The sequence below is a fragment of the Pinus tabuliformis genome, chromosome 2_1, assembly GCF_031772625.1.
Source record: "Pinus tabuliformis cultivar Carrire ecotype Pingquan chromosome 2_1, CPIR1, whole genome shotgun sequence".
NCBI lineage: Eukaryota > Viridiplantae > Streptophyta > Pinopsida > Pinales > Pinaceae > Pinus > Pinus tabuliformis.
The window spans coordinates 739,897,042-739,918,716 of NC_142299.1; positions in this window are offsets into that span (position 1 = coordinate 739,897,042).

The window sequence follows — 21,675 nt, forward strand, 5'->3', positions numbered from 1 at the left end:
GATTAATTCAATTTGGCCTTGAAATGAAGGTTGGGCGTGCATTTTTGTGAAGCAGGCCAAAATTGCCTTGCTTCACTAAAATGCACGCCCATGCTTCATTTCTTCTCCAATCTGATTGATTCAAATTGTAGATTGTTTATTTTACTATTTTACACACTTTTACAATGTTATATCTTTACTAACCAGTAGAATACTAACAATGTTAATTTTCTTAGGGCTATAAGTCTTTGTTGTAGATAATTACATTTTAAAGCATTTTCAAAATTTTCACATTGCATTAACCCCATATCATCATAAGAAATTATGTAGAGAGAACATTAGTAATAAAAATTCAATGGAATAGCCATAGGTATGTCATGATATCTCATTCATAGGGCTCAACATATCTCCTTCATATCTTTGTCATAATATTTTCTCATATCACAGATAAGAAGGCCTAAGGAGGCCGATGTTAGACCTAATATCTCAAGCTTGTTAGGGCACTGTTACAACACAAAACTGAGGCCCATTAGGGATTTTTTTGTTTTGTTTTGTTGGCAAAGATTCATATTTTATTAACATGGAAATATACATTGAGTACATGAAAAAAATCTTGGGGGGTTTTTGCCCATCACCCATCGAGGTTCTGTTCCCTTAGAGAAAGAAACTAGAGAACCTTTCCAAAAATTTCAAATCAAGTCTTGTGCAACACATCATCAGAACAATGTTTAAGCTAAACATTACAAAAATTAGAACCCTCATTCTGTGGTGGGACCAATACACTAAGAGACAAACCTCAAAGAGAAGACAAAACATTAAAAAAATCGTTACGCTTTTACACGACAACACAAAAATGTGGCTTGTCCTTGAGCCACTCATTCCTTCTTCTATCCCCATAGATCCAGAACCTTCGTTCTTACTAAGGTTGTATTCTTGCTCCTAGTACAATAGGTGTAGGGGTAAATAGGGGTCCTGGTTTCCTTAGAGCTCTTCCAACAAACTAGGAGGGGTTAGCCACATCCCCCCTCCCCACAACAATGCTCTCCAAAAGAGAAATATGACCACCGTTATTGCTCTAGGTTCGGGTCCCATACCTATCCTTGACCATTTCTATTTTTTCCATGTTGTACTTGTTCCTTCGTTTGATGGGTAGATGCAAATATTTGGTCATGTTTCCTTTTTCAAGGTAGTCCGAGGGTTACTAGGTGGGGTTGGCTCATATTTTTCAACCAACTATCCCATTTCCTCAAGTGATTCTAGCTCCTTCCACCTGCCAGAACAAGGATTATTCCTGATTTTAATTAATAGTTAGGCGTAAGGTCCCCTTGTCCTACTATTAAGAAATAGGGAAGAATCCTGTCCTACTGTTACAACTCCTAAAGTGGGAACTGTCCTAACGTAATTATACCATATGGACTCACAAAGCCTTCCTTTAAGGGGTGTTAGGCTACACTTATCGCTGATACTATAGAATCATGTGTGAACCATCTCTGTGAGCAGAGGAGGCCATCCTTGGTCCTGGCCACTCGTCGCAACTTAACCACCTCCCATGGACTGAATATTCTTTTTTATATCTGCCGCTTCTGAATTTTTGGATGCAGTCGCTTCTTCCATAACCGCATCACCTTACCATGACCTCTCTCTAAGGCCCATTTTCTCATCATTTCCTCCATCTCTTTCAATTCTCCTTTAGCTCCCTTTGTGATCTCCCTCATACTCCTTCAGTTTGGCACCACTCTTCTACTCCTTCTCTTGGTTCCAACTTTAACCGCCCTCATCTCCTCTTATCCTCTATTACTCGAAGACTTCAATTCACTAATTATTTCCTTAATCACTCCTTGGGTAGTATTTTATAGAATTTCACACTTCCCACTTGTTCATCATGGCTGCTTGTGACCTTGGCTCCCTATTATCCTCCATTTGATTTTTAGATCCAAATCACTCATCTACACAAACCTGGTTTACAATCTTCCTCTGGATCAACTCGATACAATGGTTCACATGTGCTACCTCTCTTGCCCCAGCTAGTCTCAACTTATTTTATCCTTTTACCTAAGTATTATCCTTATTAATTTTCATTGCCTCAAAATTCCAAGGTTTAATTTGACAATTGAGATGCTATCTTTTGTAACAAAAAATGGATTAAGCAATCCACCCAACTTCTTTCTTTCACTTAAACGAAGATTTCGATGTACAGAATGGATACTTTGGTGTATCTCCCATCACAAAGTCCTGAACTTCATGTGAGTTTCTAAGCCTTGACATGTTAAGTACGTCGTCACTGGTGCACATGGTCAAAAAGATTGTGATTCCCGCCCTTAATTCTGTTGAATAATTTTCATTCAAATACTTGTTGAAATTTCTAAGTCTATCCATTAGAAATTTAATCTGTATTCTTCTGGTTTATTTCTTCTACTTGTTAAATTCGAACAAGTTATTTAAAACATATAAATAACGAAATAAACACAATACAGTCTCAACATCTACAGATCATCAGCTGAAAGAAAACAAACACACAAGTGACACTGTTATTTTTGGACAAATGTCCCCGGAAAAACCCAATGCGGGAAAACCGATGCAACTATTCTGAGGGTTTATTATTATGCAGTATTTCCTTGAGTACAACTGGGTGCCAAACTGGCTCACCCGACAGAGAAAAATAATTGGCAGCAATACCTCTCTATTTGGAAACAGGTATCAGAAAACATGTCCCATGAAACCCTCTCCAATGACTTTGAAGCTCTACGCTGACCCTTATGGCGTATGGGTCAACCCTCTGAGGCATTGTCCAACCTTTTGGATCCTTTGCGTCACTCCATCTGCTCATTGCGTGGATGACGTAGTCTGTCTGGAATCTGCATTGTCTCTGCTGGGCTCTACGTGGCTGCTGTGGCGGTTGCTTCTCGCTCTTTGCCTTTGCGCTGGTCTCTCAGCACTGTCTTTGCCTCTCTATCCAGTACTCACTTCCCCTCACTTCTGATCACTGATTTGACTTTGCTTAGCAACCTCACTCCAATAAATCGAATGACTGATCACTCTAGTGTGTTCTCCAACTGACCCTCAAGCCTCCTCTTATACTTTTCCTATTGGTCCTTCAACGACTGAGATTACATCTCTAATCAACCAATAAGATTAGATTTGGCTTGATCCATGTCTTTTAGAACCTTCTCACCCAGTTTTATATTAATACCCGTTAATATTTTACTTTTCCTAAGTTTAGACTTAGGAACTCCATTAAAAATATTAATTATTTTAATATATCCTAAACCGGGTAGAATATGCCCAAACCATTTTTGGGTCTTGGAGATCTCATATTCTTTAGCCTCTCCACCAATTTTCATAGCTAGAGCACATCCGATGCTACCACAAATCAACAATACTTTTATCTTATTGGCCTTGAGTGCTTCTTTTTGTACTTGTTTCTTGCATAGATCAATGCTCATTTATGATCCTCTTATCATAATCTTTTGTTGTGAAATTATATGAATATATTCCCATATAGAATGAAATTCTTGAATAATGTCATCCCAAACAATTTGTGTAGCCTCAATTAAAGAAATATTACCTTTCAACTCTTTGATTTCATCTTGACCTGCCTTATACTTACTAGAAAGTTGATTGTTATTTTCATTTGTTATGTTCAACTGCCTCTCCTTTACATTCAACTGCTCCCTTACAACAACCAAATCATCTTGGGTTTTATTTAGTTCAACTTCTGAAATTCTGAGCTCTGCCATGACCTTTGTCAATTTCTCTAAGGGGTCATCTGATTCAACTGGAACCACAATGGTGCAAACATGATTTTTAATTGACTGTTGTAGGCTCTACACTTGTTCCTACAAAATAACAATCTCTTTATTTCTATCAACTAATTCTCCTATTAATAACTCTTTTTCTTTTTCAACTTGAGCCAACTCAGCTATTTGAGTATGCTTAGTCCTAGGAAATTTTAACTTCTTCCTTAATGATAACACCTCAGATTCTATGTTCTGCAATAGGGTCTTGATGCTGTATTTCCATACTAATTCTCATTTTATAACTCCTTTCCTTAATTTTTTGATAATTCTTCTGCAAATTTTCTAATGAAGAAGGAGTCTCTTCAATTGTGAATGTTTCCAAATCAGTGGAGATAGAACAGGAAGCAGTGAGCCCTGGATTTCCGAATTGTATTTGAAAACGAGGCTCATTTGAAGGTCTTTCTGTTCATTTGATTTGTATGTCTTCCTCATCCTCTTATTAGATTTTAGTCCTCTTCTATGACCGGGAATCCTTCATCTCAACATCTATTTGTTCAGGAGAATTCCTCTTCAATCTCTTCTCTTTTACCATATTGGTTTTAACATCCATTCTTTGCTACACCCTACCACATGCCCATGTTTCTTGATTTTCCATTTTCTCAATTTCTAGTCTACTTTTATGAATATAAGGTGCATAACTAATTTTCACCCTTTTATTAGAAATTATATCATGAGGGTCTTATTGCCACGTTTCTCCTTTCTCAAAACCAAAATCCTTCATCGTCACTTCCACCTGTGTAAGGGCTTGTCTCCTATTTACAATAAATGGCCCTACAATCCTCTTTAGCTTGAAAATATACCCTATTTGTGCAAGAACAAAATTTACTTGGTCAACACTGATACTTTTCCTTATAAATTCAAGAGAAAGTACCCCCAGGCAAAAATATTGGCCTTGAAATGAAGGTTGGGCGTGCATTTTTGTGAAGTAGGCAAAAATTTCCTTGCTTCACTAAAATGCATGCCCAGACTTCAATTATTGTCCAATCTGATTGACTAAAATTGTAGAGTGTTTATTTAATGATTTTACACACTTTTGTATTGTTATATATTTACTTTTAGCTTGAATATTTATACTTCATATTTCATACAACATTCTAAGTTTTGCTTCGACTTGCCTTATGTAAAAGTTGTGTATAAGTGGGAAACATAGTTTTGTATGACATTTGTCAGACATGATGCAAGACTTTAACCTAAGATTAGTAATTGTCCAACCATGTCCCATTTCAAATTTCATTACCAAGAGTGTAATTGGTTTGGCTTGGGAGTGCATATTTGTTCCAACTGTGATAATTGGAAGATATGATCAATTACTATTATGATAGACTTGGATTTTAATGTATAACATTTCCTTTATGAAGAATACTATGCTATGTTACATATAATGGTTTTATATTTAGGTTGGAATGATAATTATCAGACAATCAATTAAGTACATGTCCTAGTGTGCATTTATTTGAGGTAGATAAACCTTGACTTTAACCCTATGAAATCGATCCTTTTTGGTATATTCTTGCACAATAAAATTTTTTATGTGCAAAATTAATGTTAATTATGAGTAAAAAAGAACTCTCCAAGTTGAATCATTCAATTTGGCCTTGAAATGAACGTTGTGGGTGGATTTTTGTGAAGCAACCCAAAATTGCCTTGCTTCAATAAAATGCATGCCTAGTCTTCATTTATTGGCCAATATGAATGATAAAAATTGTAGATTTTTTTTTTTTTTTAGAACACAAGTCTTTAAGAAGATCCAGTTGATCCCGAAATTGATCCAGATTGTGTTGGGTCTGGTTCAAACACTCGAGATAAAGGTGATGAGGTAGATGGAGGGGACACTGAGGTAGGCGATAACAATGATGAAAATGATGATGATCAATCTGTTGGTAGTAGCTAGTGACATTGATCATATAGAATCCATCATGGATCATTGTTGATAAATCATTATGATGCCTCTTTTCATGTTTATTATCATATGTATCATTTTCACCTATAGTACCATATTGAGGTATATCATTTTGGCATGTATCATTTTGACTTATATCATTCAGATATGTATTATCTGGGCCTACATTATGTGTAGTTGGTCATGGACCAACAACTTTGTTTACTAATAATAAAAAAATACAAGTTTATTCCAATGTTGTGGTGTGGTTTGTAACTATAAGAAACCTAAAGGGATCTGCTCTAGAAATATCTATGATGTGAATATGGGCTTGCATTATGTGTTGCTAGTCATGAACAACAATTTTTGTTTATTAATAATATAAAAATATCAATTATAGTTAAGAAAATGTTGTTAGTTTGTATGGATGTCCATTTCCATAAACAATCTTTATAAGTGGTATGATATAAAATATTTCAAATGTAATATGACTTACTCTATAATCATAGAAGCTATTTAAGAGGTATGACATAGTTAACTAATTTAATTGAAATAAAAAATATTAAATTAATAAATGGAAGCTATAAAGGAAGCTTCATGAGTTGTTAAATTGGAAGCAAAATGTGGTTGTAAAATAGAAGTAAAATTTGACATTAAATTGAAATCCATACTTGGAGCTATTACTCGATCTAAATAGGAAGCTAAATTGGTTACTTAACAGGAAGCAAAATTAGAAGCTAATTTAGAAGAAAATCCCAACACTAAAAGGAAGCAAACCCTGGACCTAAAAAAGAAGCAAACTTAGGCAGTAACATGAAGTAAACCATGAGGCTAATAGGGAAGCAATTCTGGAAGCAAAAATGGAATCCAAACTAGAAGCACACTAGAAGAAATCTTGGAATAAAAAATGGTGTTACCTAAGAAGAAAATAAAGAAGCAACTTAGGTGGCAATCCAAGAAGTAAAAATGGAAGCAATACTAGTAGCCCAACTGAGGGTTACCTGAGAAGAAAAAATAGAAGCAACTCAAGTAGCCAAAAAATAAGTAATTATGGAAGCAAAACTTGGTGTTACTTGTGAAGAAAAACATAAGAAATTTAGGTAGAAAACAAAGAAGAAATAATGGAAGCAATATTAGAAGCCAAACTTAGCATTCCCAAAGAAGCAAACAAAGAATCCATTTAGGTGGCAAACCAAGAAGAAATAATGGAAGCAATATTAGAAGCAACAAAAGACACTATAATGGAAGCAAAATTAGAAGCCAAAGAAGATTCCATAATGGAATCAAAGCTAGATGCAACAAGTGACGCCATATTGGAAGGAAAACTTGGCGTTATGGTGGAAACATAACTTGGCATTAATTAGGAAGCCAAAAAAAAGTTATTTTCAATGCCATGCGAGAAGCAAAATAGGAAGCACAAGTGGGAGCACAGCTAGAAGTACAAATGGATGAAATAATGGAAGCAAGGATGGAAGAAACTATTTGTGGCACTATTCTTGGTGTAAATAAAGGCACCGATGTGAACATGCCTTTTTTCGCAGGAAATTATGCCACCGCTTGATGCCAATTTGCATGCTCGGAAACACTGGATTCCAACGCTAATGGCCTATTTTGATGTAGTGAGTCCTTGATTGTTGATTTGTATTGACATGCCAAGGAAGTTATTGCCTACCATATGGATTTTGTTAAGGAAGGTCACAATGTGGCTTAACGAGAAATTAAGGAGGAGCTTTGGCAATTGAATGACAAATAATAATTTTTTATTGTAAACCCTTTAGGGCTCAAATACAACTTCAAAGGATGAAGCAAAAGAAGAGGGAGAGAGAAACAACCATTAGGGATTGGACCACAACATCACATCACTAGATGAAGAGGTAGATTAAACAATAGAGATTTTTGTCTAATCCCACTTTTGTCCCTATTCTTTATGTTTTTGGGTAAGAATCCTATAGGAAACAGGTCAAGTTCTCAAATTGCTCTCTTTTGTATATCATAGTTTTTAGAGGTCATGTGCATGGTCATGGAAAGCTCTGTTTTTGAAGTTTCCAGTTTTTGTTTTGAGAGCGACTAGTTTGTAATTGGAATACTCTATGTCCATTATTATTTTAGAGGCCACATGCGTAATATTATGCACTAATTTCCATTTTTTTTTGGAAAAGAACAAACATAGGGCTTGTCAGGATAAAGCAAGGGTTTCAAGTTGCCACTGACACACATGTATGTATATCTTTGCGATGATTTGGTGGTATCTACTTGGGAGATTACAAATTAAAATGTCCCTAAATTGGATGGATTCCTATTTGAATTCTACGAGGATGTGGAAACTTACCATGATTAACTTGTTGAAAGTCTATATGGAAGTAGCGCGAAAGTAAACATTAAGGGTGAGAATCAATCAATGCATCATAAAGTTCATTACCAAGGTTGAGAATATTGAGTGAATTAGGAGTTGGAGGTTGATTAGCTTCCTGAACACTTCCTATAAAAGCATGGCTAAAGCTTTGGCATTATGCAAAAGAAACATTCTATCTACAATATTTCAACATGAGCACAGTAGATTCATATTGGGTTGCTATATGTTGGATAATGTCATTGCACTATGGGAAGGTGTGAAAGGATCTCTCGCTCGGCCTAGATGCACTCTTTATTACAATCAATTTTTAGAAGTCCACATATGGTTGGTTGAAATGGCCTTTTATTATTCCTATGTTAAAGGTGGGATTTAGATCCTTTTTAATTAACATAGTTGATACCTTGTTTGTTGAGGCTTATGGTTACTTATCCATAAAGTTTTGAATGTCTAAGAAATTTTGTATGTTTTGCTCTATCTAGTAGGTGATCTTGTTGGAACATGCCCCTTAAGTTTTGGTTGCTAATTCCTTAGGATATATGTGCAACAAGGTGGGCCAAGGTCTTACCAAGGGAAGTCTCTTCACAAGGTATGATGCCAAGAAACTTGTAAATGACCACTTTGATGAAAACTATTTTATCACCACTTTTGGAATACCAAAGCTCATGGGTAAATATTATAGAATGCATGTTTACCTTTTGTGTTGCCTTGGTCTCTAATATAGAAAAATTTGAAATTCACTATTACTAACACAATCAACTCTTAATTCCTAATTGGTTGGAGGCCAAGGTTGGACATCGATACAAACCTGCTAAATGTTCACGTTTATGGGAATCCCTTTCACTTCCCAAGACTTTCCTAAATCCCTACAAGGGATTATGATTTCAAAGATTGGGGGAAAAAATATTTATAAGTTTATAATAAATCATTTATCCCTAATAGTACAATCACACATATAGACCAATGTGTTGTCTTACCTTTGTTTATTGCTCCATTGTGAGTTCCCTCTAGAAAATCCAATAGATCTCTCATTATGAATTGCCTTGTCTTTAAATATGCTTCTCTCTCATCCTTGAGTTTGATGGAAAGCCATTAGTTGAAAGCCCTTGGTTCTCCCTTTGGATTTTCAAAAAGGGCACAATTTTAACCAAGGCCTTTTTTGAAATTCATAAAAAGGTAATGAATCTCATGGACTAAGTTAATAACAACTTTAGGGTTAGCTAACCTTTATAAGTTCATCCTTGGAAAAGTATGGGGATTTATTTTGGGTTATCTATTCCTTACACAGAGATTGTAGCCTCCTCATGCTTAGTGGCATGATTAAAATCCTTCACCATATATATTAATGTTTGTGAGTATAGGTGTCTTTTCTCAAAGCCACTTATTAATAGTCATCCAAAAAAATTTGGTGTCTATATCAAAGAAAAAGGACTCAATTTTTTTTTTGTTATAAATCCCATGGAATCCTACATGTTACGTAAGAAATCCTCCTTTACCCAATATTTAGTTATAAGAGGTTTTCCTCTATATATAAGGCTTACTTACCTAATGTGTAAAATTTTCATTGCCTTGATTTTGGGCATGCAAAAACCCTAAAATATCCTTTTTGGCTATGCCATGTTGCCACTTTTGCATGGGACCAAACTAAGTATTTTTGTGGCTAATATTATGTGTATTCCATTTGATGGGAAGAATCCCTATTAAGAGATTGACTAACTTGGGTCCTATAATTTTAGCCTACATGGATGTTAACTCATGTTGAGATGTTTTTATTTTTGTGGAAGAAACGCAAAGAAGTTATATTTAATAAGAAGAAACCTTATTCCATTGTCATATAGTTTGACAACAATTTGATATGTGTGAGGTTGCCTTTCCAAATAATTTTTCAGATATAGAAGATGCAAGTTGAGATTAATCAATTGCAATAGATACTTGATTTATGGACTTCCGTCTAATGTCTCACTTGCCTAGTCAGCACAACCTTTATAATCACAAGAATAATAAGGCATGCCTCACCAAAGAGATGGAATTTGGTTAAGAGAAAGGTGGTAACACATACACAATTGGCCTCATCTCTTAAACTAATAAAAATGACATCTTTGACATTGGATTTTGCAATATCCAAGATGACAAAGCTTATTAAAGTCAACGATAATCATTGGGATGCTACCCTTATTGATTATGAGTTAATTGGTATAGGATGGGGCCTAAACTTGAGTTATAGAAATGAGACTTTTTTGAGATGTTGGAGCTTTTTTCTATTATTGTGCAACATTGTTTATTTATTTCAAGCATTGGGTCTTGTGTGTCTTTGGACTTAGGTTTATTCAACTTTGTTTGTGACTGTTGTAAATAATGGATGTTTTGGTAAACAACTCATGCAATTTTTAGTTCTATTGGGTTTTGGACTTTGATAATCACTGTGGCAACAACTTGCCTTCTTTTGTACAAAAGTGATGTACATATTATTATATTAATAGTTAAAGGAAGGGTTTATTTTGAAAAAAATAATATTTGGTGTATAGAGTCATGCCATAAAGTAATAATAGTTTGTGACTATTGTAACTAATGGATGTTTTGGCAAACAACTTGCACAATTTTAAGTTTTACTAGTTTTTGTACTTTGATAATGATTGTGGTAACAACTTGCACAACTTACCTTTTATATACAAAAGTGATGAACATATTGTTTTATTAATAGTTTAAGGAAACTTTTATTTTGAAAATTAATAATTTTGTGAATAGAATCATGTCAAACACACAGACATATAGTTTATCACACTCTATAATAGCAATGTAGGTCTCTCTCTCTCTCTCTCTCTCTCTCTCTCTCTCTCTATATATATATATATATATATATATATATATCTAAAGGAAGGGTTTACTTTGAAAAGAAATTATTTGGTGTATAGAGTCATGCCATAAACTAATAATAGTTTGTGGCTATTGTAACTAATCGATGTTTTGGCAAAAAACTTGCACAATTTTGAGTTTTACTAGTTTTTGTACTTTGATAATTATTGTGGCAATAACTTGCACAACTTACCTTTTATATACAAAAGTGATGAACATATTGTTTTATTAATAGTTTAAGGAAGCTTTTATTTTGAAAATTAATAATTTGGTGAATAGAATCATGTCACACATACATATATATAGTTTATTACATTCTATAATAGCAATGTAGGTCTAATATCTCTCTCTCTCTCTCTCTCTCTCTCAAACACACAAACACACACACACACACATTAATAGTTAGAGGAAGGGTTTATTTTGAAAAAAAATATTTGGTGTATAGAGTCATGCCATAAAGTACTAATAGTTTGTGACTATTGTAACTAATCAATGTTTTGGCAAACAACTTGCATAATTTTGAGTTTTACTAGTTTTTGTACTTTGATAATGATTGTAGCAACAACTTGCACAACTTACCTTTTATATACAAAAGTGATGAACATACTATTTTATTAATAGTTTAAGGAAACTTTTATTTTGAAAATTAATAATTTGGTGAATAAAATCATGTCACACACATATAGTTTATTACATAATAATATATATATATATATATATATATATATATATATATATATATATATATATATATATATATATATATATATATATATATATATAGATATATAGATATATATATATATATATATATATATATATATATATAATTATAATTATAATTATAATTATTACATTCTATAATAACAATGTAGGTTTAATATATATGTTCATCTATTTAAGTTTTAACGAGTCTAGTGGGATTATATGGCATGCTCCATAAGAATTTATAAGGTTTGTGTTAATCGAATGTTGATTTGACTTTAGGTAATGACATATATTCGTCAACCTTGATCATGACCATGATGGTCCATGTAATATAATCTGCAACATATTTTGTTCTTCACTACAATATTCCAAACTATCAAACATGCATGTTCTACATCACGCTATTAGTTCTTCAATAAGGCATATTGTTGCATCATGAACACATCATCATTCACACTATTCTACCAAATATGCATTAGATTCCTTGGAACTATAAAAATGACACCATTGTGACAAGGAGTGAATCTGGTAGGTTAGAGTTTTTTATTTTAAAAACCCTAGTCATAAAATTTACAAGAAAAGAAGAATAGGAAAAGAAAGTGAATGTAAACTAAATTACTTGAGCAGAGATGAGCTACTCTCAAAGGAAGCCTAGAAATCCACGAATGGGGAAAAATCGAGGACAAAAGCTGAGACCAACTATGGTTAGGGTCATAGGATTTTTAGCAAGGAAAATAAAACCCAGGTGCCTGCATAAAAAAATATTAAATATTAACCTGGGTAATGTACTTAGATATGATAATAGTAACAGAAAAATAGACAACACGGAGCTGTCATGTTTACCCATTAAATTATGAAACACAAAGTTGACATTAATCCAATAGTGTCAAAAAGCTTCACTAAAAACCCTCACAGGCTAAAGGCCGACATCTTAAATTGGAAAATGAACCTTTTTATTAGGGATAAATAAATCTGAGTATACCTGTAAACACATGAAAGAAGAGAATAAATTATTCATAGTACATGATTGTGAAATCTGCAAGATAAAATTGACTGTAAATGAAAAACACCTTTCATTAGAAAAATTAATTACCTCAGATGAAGCCTTGACCATTATGCCCACTTTGGAAGAATGGAAAACAAATATTTACATAAGCTAAGACTCTTTGAGAGTTACATTACAATAACACATTAGAGGTATATAATAACACATTACAAGAAAACACTAATCACCTGTTAATTTTTCATTAGATGCCTCTAATTTACAAGATCCAAAAACAAAAATTAAGTAAAAGAAAAGAACATTGCATCATCACATGAAATAAGGTTACAAAATTGAAAATCGATTGTGACCAATAACATCCAAAAATGAAAATTACCTCCAATAACAGAGTGTTGCATCGTCACATGAAACCCTTGTTTGTGAGACAAGGATTCAACACTATAAGGTAATATGAATAATTTTCAAAAACAATTTTATGAAATATCATTCACATGAAGCAGCCACAATGTTTTGAAATGTTGAAAAATAAATGATTCCGCTGATTGTTTTTATGCTTAAAAATATATAACTCCATTAAATCAATGGAAAATACTAGCGTTAATTTTAATACCCTCTAGCAAAGTATTAAAATTTATATATTGAACTAAGTTAAATATTTAAATTATTTGAATCACGTGGGGATAAAAGAACAGGGAGCATTCATCCAAAGATCAATAAAAAAGTCCAAATATTTTACAAGGATAAAATAGATAAAAACATGGCTACTATATAGGAAACAATGCAAGTATTGCTAAATCTAAAACTAGTTTTCAACGACTAGTTTTTTCAATGATTGACCCTGGGCTATGATGCATCCCTGCTATTTACTCGTTAAGATTGTTTGATTTTTACACCTTGTCCTGAGGATGAACCACATTAGTTGGTTTGAAACGGTGACCAAATCCTAATGATGTGATTAATTCGAAAGACACTTATCTACAATATGGATCAAAAAAGTCTCAGATCTAAGAGATCGGAAACATATAAAGAGATGATAAATAACTTCCAATAACTAGCTTAGATTCCTTTACATGAAAGCATAAACACTAACATAAAAAAAGACCATGACACTGATGGAAAAAGAGAATGCATTCATTTACAATTCAAAAAAGGTAAATGATAGTCATCTAAAGCTCTTACTAGAGTAGTTCCAAAACTATTGGCATTTGATTCATGTTGTTTGTCATTTAGGATAAAGAAACTGTAGAAATTAATAATAATAGTCTAGATGAGTACAACGATTACTAGTAATAACAAATCATGCATACTGTCTACAATCTAAGAAAAATGCTATCTTCCGTTATAACCTTTCCAAGAATACATGGGATTGCACTATATCTTTCACACCTGCATCAAATGACTGACAAATAAGATGAATTAATATTAACATCACCTCTCAACATGTTGGGATGATCTACTCTTCTTTGTGAAAAATTGTTCTTGGATCTAGTAAAAAAAATGTGAAAAATCATGAAGTACTTCAGGTGTATCATGATGTTCACCACAAAAAATAAGAGCATTAAATACCCAAACAAATATGATAAACCTAATCATGCAAATAATATAATAAAAAAGCAAACCATTGTAACTACTATCAAATTAATCACCTGGATTTTAAAGAAGCATATATTTTACAAGCTTCTTTGGACAAGACCCTCCCACCATGGAGTGTGTCAATGCCTCCATGCATTCTACACACCCCACAGTCGACATCCATTAATGTCATTTTCCCCCCCATATAGATGTCAGAACTACAACAGGAACTGAAGATGATGGAATAGTTTTATATATTTTGGTATACTATAATACATAGTATAGTAAGCCCAAATCTAGTTTCAAAGCATACTCCAACCATCCTCAGTGTGTGCCTGCATTTTCCCTATCAATTGCTAAACAAAATTCAGGTATTCTACACATAGAATAATAATACCAACTAAAGAAAACTTGGCTATCTCTATGCTTGGTTAGTAGGTGCAGGCATTGTTTGTGCCCCTTAGCGAGGCCAGGCTTGTCGAAAACATTCTTTAGGTTGTTATTGAAGGGAATATTGCGAAGAATAGTAAATATAAGAAAGAATGAAAATTAGAGGTCACAACCTAAGAAAACCAAGGGAAACATGATTTTAGAAAGCAAGCTTACGTGTGAAATATTGTTGAATGCGTTCATGAGGACGAGCATAGGTCATTGTCAGACCTAGGCAGGAAAATTGTGAAGAATGCATATACATCACAGATGTAGAAAGAACACCCATGTGGTTTAGACTGAATGGACCCATCATGGTGTCTAGATCACCATAACCCATTGTACTTGTTTAAGCTACCTAAGGACCACAAACATGTTGTGGAATTGTCTAAGGTGGAGGTTCCATGTGCATCTGAACCCTATGAGGTGCACCAAGCTGGGGAAATTTTATGTTATAATTAACTGCAGGAGCATACATAGCTTACATGCTATATGGTCCCATATTAAAGCCAAATCCAGGATCCAAACTTTGAGAATACTTGTTGAATATTAAAATACAACACAATTGTAAAAAAAATGAAAATACTTCAAAAATACAAAAGAAATGTACCAAAAAGACATTCTTGATGATTTTGATTTCCAGAACAATAAGTACAAACAAATAAAAGCAAAACAAAGTGCCACTAAACTGAGCGAATCTTAATATTAACCTTCCGAGCACATCTTCAACATGCACAATCCCCTGGTGTTATGCACAAATCGAAGACAAAAATCTACCTTCAAACAAGCCTCATGAAGACTGCTATGACAGGAACTTGTAATGACAAAAAGATCCTGCAAATGATTTTGATCCTATGACCAAGCTCCAATGTTACAATCCTTGAAGCCTCCCCTTCTTATACATAAAACGTTCATCCCCATTAGACCTTCATCATCATGGCAAAAGATCCGAATGCCCTATTTTTCAGTGCTGTAAATACTGATTTCACAACTTTTATGAACAACAACATTAGCAGAGCAGATGAATACACTACCTTCCCATTCAGAATTCTAAGCCGATGTGCAATAATTGGGCATACGATCTACTCTAGTTAATCTTGTCATGTACATATGAAATCAATAATCAATGGGCATACAAAATCAATAATCAATGCACCTTCCACCGCACTGGAATTTGTAGCCTTGATGCGGTGGTGCCCTCTCACGTAAGCTGTCCTACCAAATACCAACCTATAGTTAAACTTTAGAAACCATAACAATTTTACAAAAATTATGATGTACATCAAAAGATATTTGCATTTAAGTAATCATATATTTCACAGAGTATGTGATTAATAAATATCTATAATAAAAATGGCATTCAAGCGATCCTATATGTCACAAAATCACATAACAATGCACTTACCAACATCTTAAAAGGAGAGTATGTGATTACTAAATATCTATAACAAGGATTGCAAGCAATTGTAATCCCTGCTGAATGACAGGAGATCGAGACAAGTATATATTATGTGTTAGAAGCATCCGCAGCTTGAAGTAGTTGCAAGGCGGACATACTTTCTGACAAGGAACAAACAAATTGGACTGGTTGAGTTTTTTTTGGCTTAGTAAGCACTTTTAGGATAAAGTTCAGGGGCAGATCTAGTTTATCGAATTTCTGTGATGCAGATCTAGTTTATCGAAGTTCAGTGAATGTGCCAGTCGTAGCCTTCATGGAAACTGATAATGTGCCAGTTGTAGCCTTCATGGAAAACTGATACAAGGAACAAACAAATTGGATTGGTTGAGTTTTTTTGGCTTTACATTTGCTGCCTGTCCAGGAAAATGCATCAGGGCTTTCCATTTGCTGTCTGTCCGGGCAAATGCATCAACGATTAAGGCATTTGGAGATGTAAGTCAAGACCAATTCTGCAAATACAAACACAGTGAAAGGGTGCTTAGTATGTAACAAAACGAAGCATTTCCCAACATTATTAATTTATGGTTGAACTTAAATGAACTTCATTATTGAAACTATTATGTATTTTCAACAACAGTGCAACACGTGCAACAACAGTATTTCCCGTGGAAGTATAAGCATATTTTTGAGGCACAATGTTTAAAATTTAGTATTAAAAATATTTATGATTTCTAGAACTAAAACAATACAATAATATAATACGAAATTTGTTTTGATCCCAATTTTCTTTTTTGTGATACAAAATCAATCACTTACCATATAAACAATTTAAAAGATAAAGCAAATACATGGAAACTCTAACCCTAATTGTTTAGGGTTCTGTCATTCAGAATTTAAATGAATTTATAATTTTTGGAATGCATTATATCGAGGTCCTGTCGAGTGCCAACCAATAAGCATGACGATGACTTCTCTTTGCTACTGGTGAAGCCCCTTTGCATGGCGTTGGAGTTTTGAAATTCTAACAAATTGAATCAAAGTTTTTTGTGGGGGATAACAATATATGTGCACTAAGCTATAGCAGCCACACTCTTCTTCAAATGTTGGACGAGTGAAAAGAAAACCCTAACGTGACATGAGCGACCTCATTACAAGCCTAACAGCTAGTAAACAATCTATTTCATTTCAGGTTCGTTGTTTTTCTCCTATTGATTTCTCGCAACTACAAGTTAGAATGGGAGCATGCAGCTAGGGTGCTTAGTATGTAACAAAACAAAGAATTTCCCAACATTATTAATTTATGGTTGAACTTAATTGAACTTCATTATTGAAACTATTATGTATTTTCAACAACAATGCAACACGTGCAACAACAATATTTCTCGTGGAAGTATAAGCATAATTTTGAGGCACAATGTTTTATTTTAAAGTCACCCGCGCTTATAAATGTAGACAAGCGTGGATACGGAAAAGCATAAGCTTGGATATGGAAACACATATAGCCACTATGAATGAAAGGGGTAGTCTAACGAACATTGTAGGATGTAGCCATTCATTGAATATCCTTCATAGCGAACAAATACATTATGTAATGCTAAATATATACAACCCACACATTAATAAATCAATATATTACCCAAAAACAAAGCGATCTAACTGCCATTTATCCCAAACAAAGCGATGTGATTGCCATTTATCCCATGCAGTGTTCGTTGATAGTGAGGTGGAAGTTTCAGTCTCGGTGACCACGTGAAGCTTCACATCAAGTGACACGAGACTGAAAAGTATCGTCATGGCCAGAAGGTTCCTGCCAGTAAAGTCACCACCTGTCACTGTCGACGCACAAAATAAGGAAAAAATACAAAACCCCGGTGCACCGATAAGAATTTCTTGGTAGAACACACTACCACAAACCAGGCGACATCTGATGGAAAAGAATGAGACAAGTGGCACTCATAAGTAAAACGTGTAGTCCATGCAGGTTTGTTTTTATATTAGTAAAAAGTGTATAACTTCCAATTACTATGAAAAAGTAGTGGGAGGTTTTCATATTGCTTCTGGCAGTCCAACCATTTCACACATTCCATTTCTTCAGTCCACAAGCTTGCAGAGCTATCAGATATTTTATCATTTCCAGATTCTGCCTGTAAAACAAGACGGCCTACAGTATACAAGGGTGGAAGTCTTTCTTGGAGTGCGTCGAGTATAGGACGATCAAGCTCATCAAAGGTATTTAGTAATACTAGATCAACTTCTGGAGCGGCCTGCACTTCCCCTGTAAGGATCTCTGACATGATCGCAGTATTTGCAGTTGTTGGTCACCTGGACAAGTACACCGGGGGGCAAGTCTTTTGTTGCAAAACTAAGATTAGGTAGACTGCAGGTGTAACAGTCCAAAGTAAATATAAAATTAATTTCCTAATTAAAATCAGAATCAACAAATAAGTACATACCTATATTATCTGTGATCAATGTCTGCCAGATGACAACAAGGTTTTGGGGACGACTCTCCACCCAACCGTAGGCTCAATTGTGCAAGGATTTGCTACAACTGGCCACCCCCGAGCCCTCAATCAACGTACTACTGCCAGTGACTCCTAAGTCTTAGAACTCCATTCTCCCAAGAGAATGCAAGATAGAATCTCGGAATGATGGAATGCAAGAATCCTTCTCATCTTCCTCACCATCTATTAAATAGAACAAACATTGGAAGGGGAACCACATGCACACACTCCATGTGTCTACATGCAACTTTCTTTTGATTTTTAGCTTTCTTGTTTTATTTCTTTACTTTTATTTTGATTTTTAGCTTTTCTTGTTTTATTTCCTTCTTTTTTATAGTTTTCTTGTTTTATTTCTATCTATTCTTATTTAGAGTTTTAGTATGGTTATTACTATTTTTATTTTTATTATTTTTATTTATTTCCATGTATATTTTTAAATATCATTTATTATTTAACATTTATGATTTATTATTTTTATTATTTATTATTAAGTGATTTGTTATTTATTATTTATATTATTATTATTTATTATTTATTATTATGTTATTATTTTTATTATTTATTATTTATTATTAAGGGGAGGGATATTACATACTCTCCCCCTTTAAGGAACGTCGTCCCGAAGTTATGTTGAATTATGTATTATGTATTATTTTTATTATTTATTATTAAGGGGAGGGATATTACAGCAGGGAAGGTTCTTGATATTCTGTATATGCACCCACCTTAACATTGACGAGGGATTACAGAGGAAAAACAAGAAGGCGCAATTGCAAATCCAATTGGAAGAGAAAGGTGTAAAAGGTACAATTTTCTCTTAATATTCTTTTTCTTAATATGTGCAGAACAAGAGGCATTATTTAAACAATTATTTCAGCTTGCCTTGAAAAAAAATTAAACAATTATTTCAATTTGCCTTCATAGAATCACTAGATAGCTAGCCCGCACATAGAATCACTAGATAGCTAGCCCCCAACTACTAGGTTCTCTTTCCTGTAATTGAAAGAATGTGGCATACCTGCAATAAGTTCCTATGAGAATATTACTTATAAGGGATGTGTTATAACAGCAAGTACCTACCTATTTCTGTTGAAATAATTTCGGAAACTTATCTGCATGGGCTCCTCTGAAACTTTTGGCAAGCCATGCTAATGATCTTTTCACACGCCTATGTGTATTCCTGCGCAAATAGTGCATGGTTAAACGAACACTTCCAAACCAGATGAAATAAACCCTTTCCTACTAATAATAATAACATCAAGATTTATCTTACCAGACAGATATTAATCCACCGCACTCCAAGCCGCAAGCTATAAATTTCTTCTGGCAATGAGATGATGGAAATAAAAGAATGGTAATAAAAAAAATAAAAAAGGGTGCACCCCAAAAACATAGAAACGTATTGCAAAACAACCCAGCAAGAAAATACCAGAAAGAAAAATCATTGCCAAAGAAGAATACGATGCCAGAAAGAAAATCGTTTCCAGAGAAGAATAGAAATGTAAGAAAAACATTTCAAACAAAATCACTGCTATACTGCTTAAACAACTACTATGCCACTGGTTCTCGTGTTGCTTACCTTGCTTACCTTGTCTTATGTGGTGCAGGTGCAGATGAAAGGAGTCTCCATTTCTGCCACTCCTCCATTGCTGCCACTCCTGCCATTGCAAACTTCGGCGAGGTTTTTAGAATGAATTTATCTAGTCTGCTGAAGATTACGAGTACATCTTTAGAACTTCAATGCAGGTTAGTTCATGAAAGTCTTCCGCATAATTTCTGAAGCATGCTTCCGTGTGTTTGCTCTAGAATCAATTTATCCAGTCTTCTGAAGGTCAGAACTTCAATGCATTAGGACACTTGGAAGAAGCCGTGGCAGCTATACATGCAGCGACAACGGTGATGGTTATCTGATGCGTGTCTCTTACCATATACAACCATACCTCGAACTAGTTATCCAAAGTTTTAGGAAAAGCATAGAGTCGAGCCTGCCAAACTGTTTATCCTAAGTTTTAAGAAAAGTACATAGTCGAGCCCCAAACTCTTTATCCTAAGTTTTGAGAAAAGTATACAGTCGAGCCGGCAATAAGAGGTCGAAACAAAAACATTGGATAAAAGTTTGTTGAGCAGAATATTTTATTTAAAACATTGGTTTAAACCTGAAATGTACGGGAATATATTATTTGGTCAAAGTGATTTAATAGTAAGTCAACGATTATCGATCGCAATAGTCCTTGCTATGCCGAAGGCAGGGACTAATAAAAAGGGAAAGTACTCAATACATGCCTAAAACTTGTTAAATAAATGCATATTTGATGTTGTGATGCAATGCACTTAGGGAGAATTAATGATATGTTTTATGTATACACTTTAATATCCATGTAGAAGGTAACTCATTATAAACAAGGAGTAGATGTAAAACAACTAGTTTCTGCCTTACATTTTAGTGTATCTACTAAATCATGGTGCATTGCATTAACATCATAAATCATGTTTCTATTTTAGATGGTAAACGTTTTCAAATGGTAAAAAATAAGTTATAAGGATATGTAAAACAAGTATAATATGGAACGTTGTTGCTTAGTACCTGCCTTTTATGCAAAAAGTAATCGATAAGTAAATTAAAGTAAAAACAATAATGCAGAAATATTTTCTTTATTAAAATCATTATTCAAATATCATAATTTCAGTCAGTGAAACTCTGTGAGAGAACTAAAGTTTGACTTGAATCATGATAAGTTTTAATCTCTCCATTTTTGGATGGAGTAATATAATGATTAATTTAAATATTTATTATGGTTTCAACTTTTTTATTTGAATTTTATTGTATTTATATTAAGGTAGAGTGAAATAGTTTTATTTATGATTTTAAAACTTTAATAAACTTCATAGATACTGTTTAAATTTTTCAAAACTAATTCCAAGTCAAATCTTTTTGACCAAAATAAAAAAAAACAATGGATTGAATGTGATCATATAACTTAGTTATATTAAGTGCTTAATTTAAGCACCACAACCCTGGTGGAGGGGGAATCAAATTGCTAATAATATATTGGTACATGATAACATAGTTTTATGAAAAAGGGTCAACAACAATTAAATAATTAAACTATCAGAAAAATATTATGATTAATAAAATATACTAATGGAAAAAGGTAAAAAAACATTGTTATTAGAAATAATACAACAATTAATAGAAAGCAAG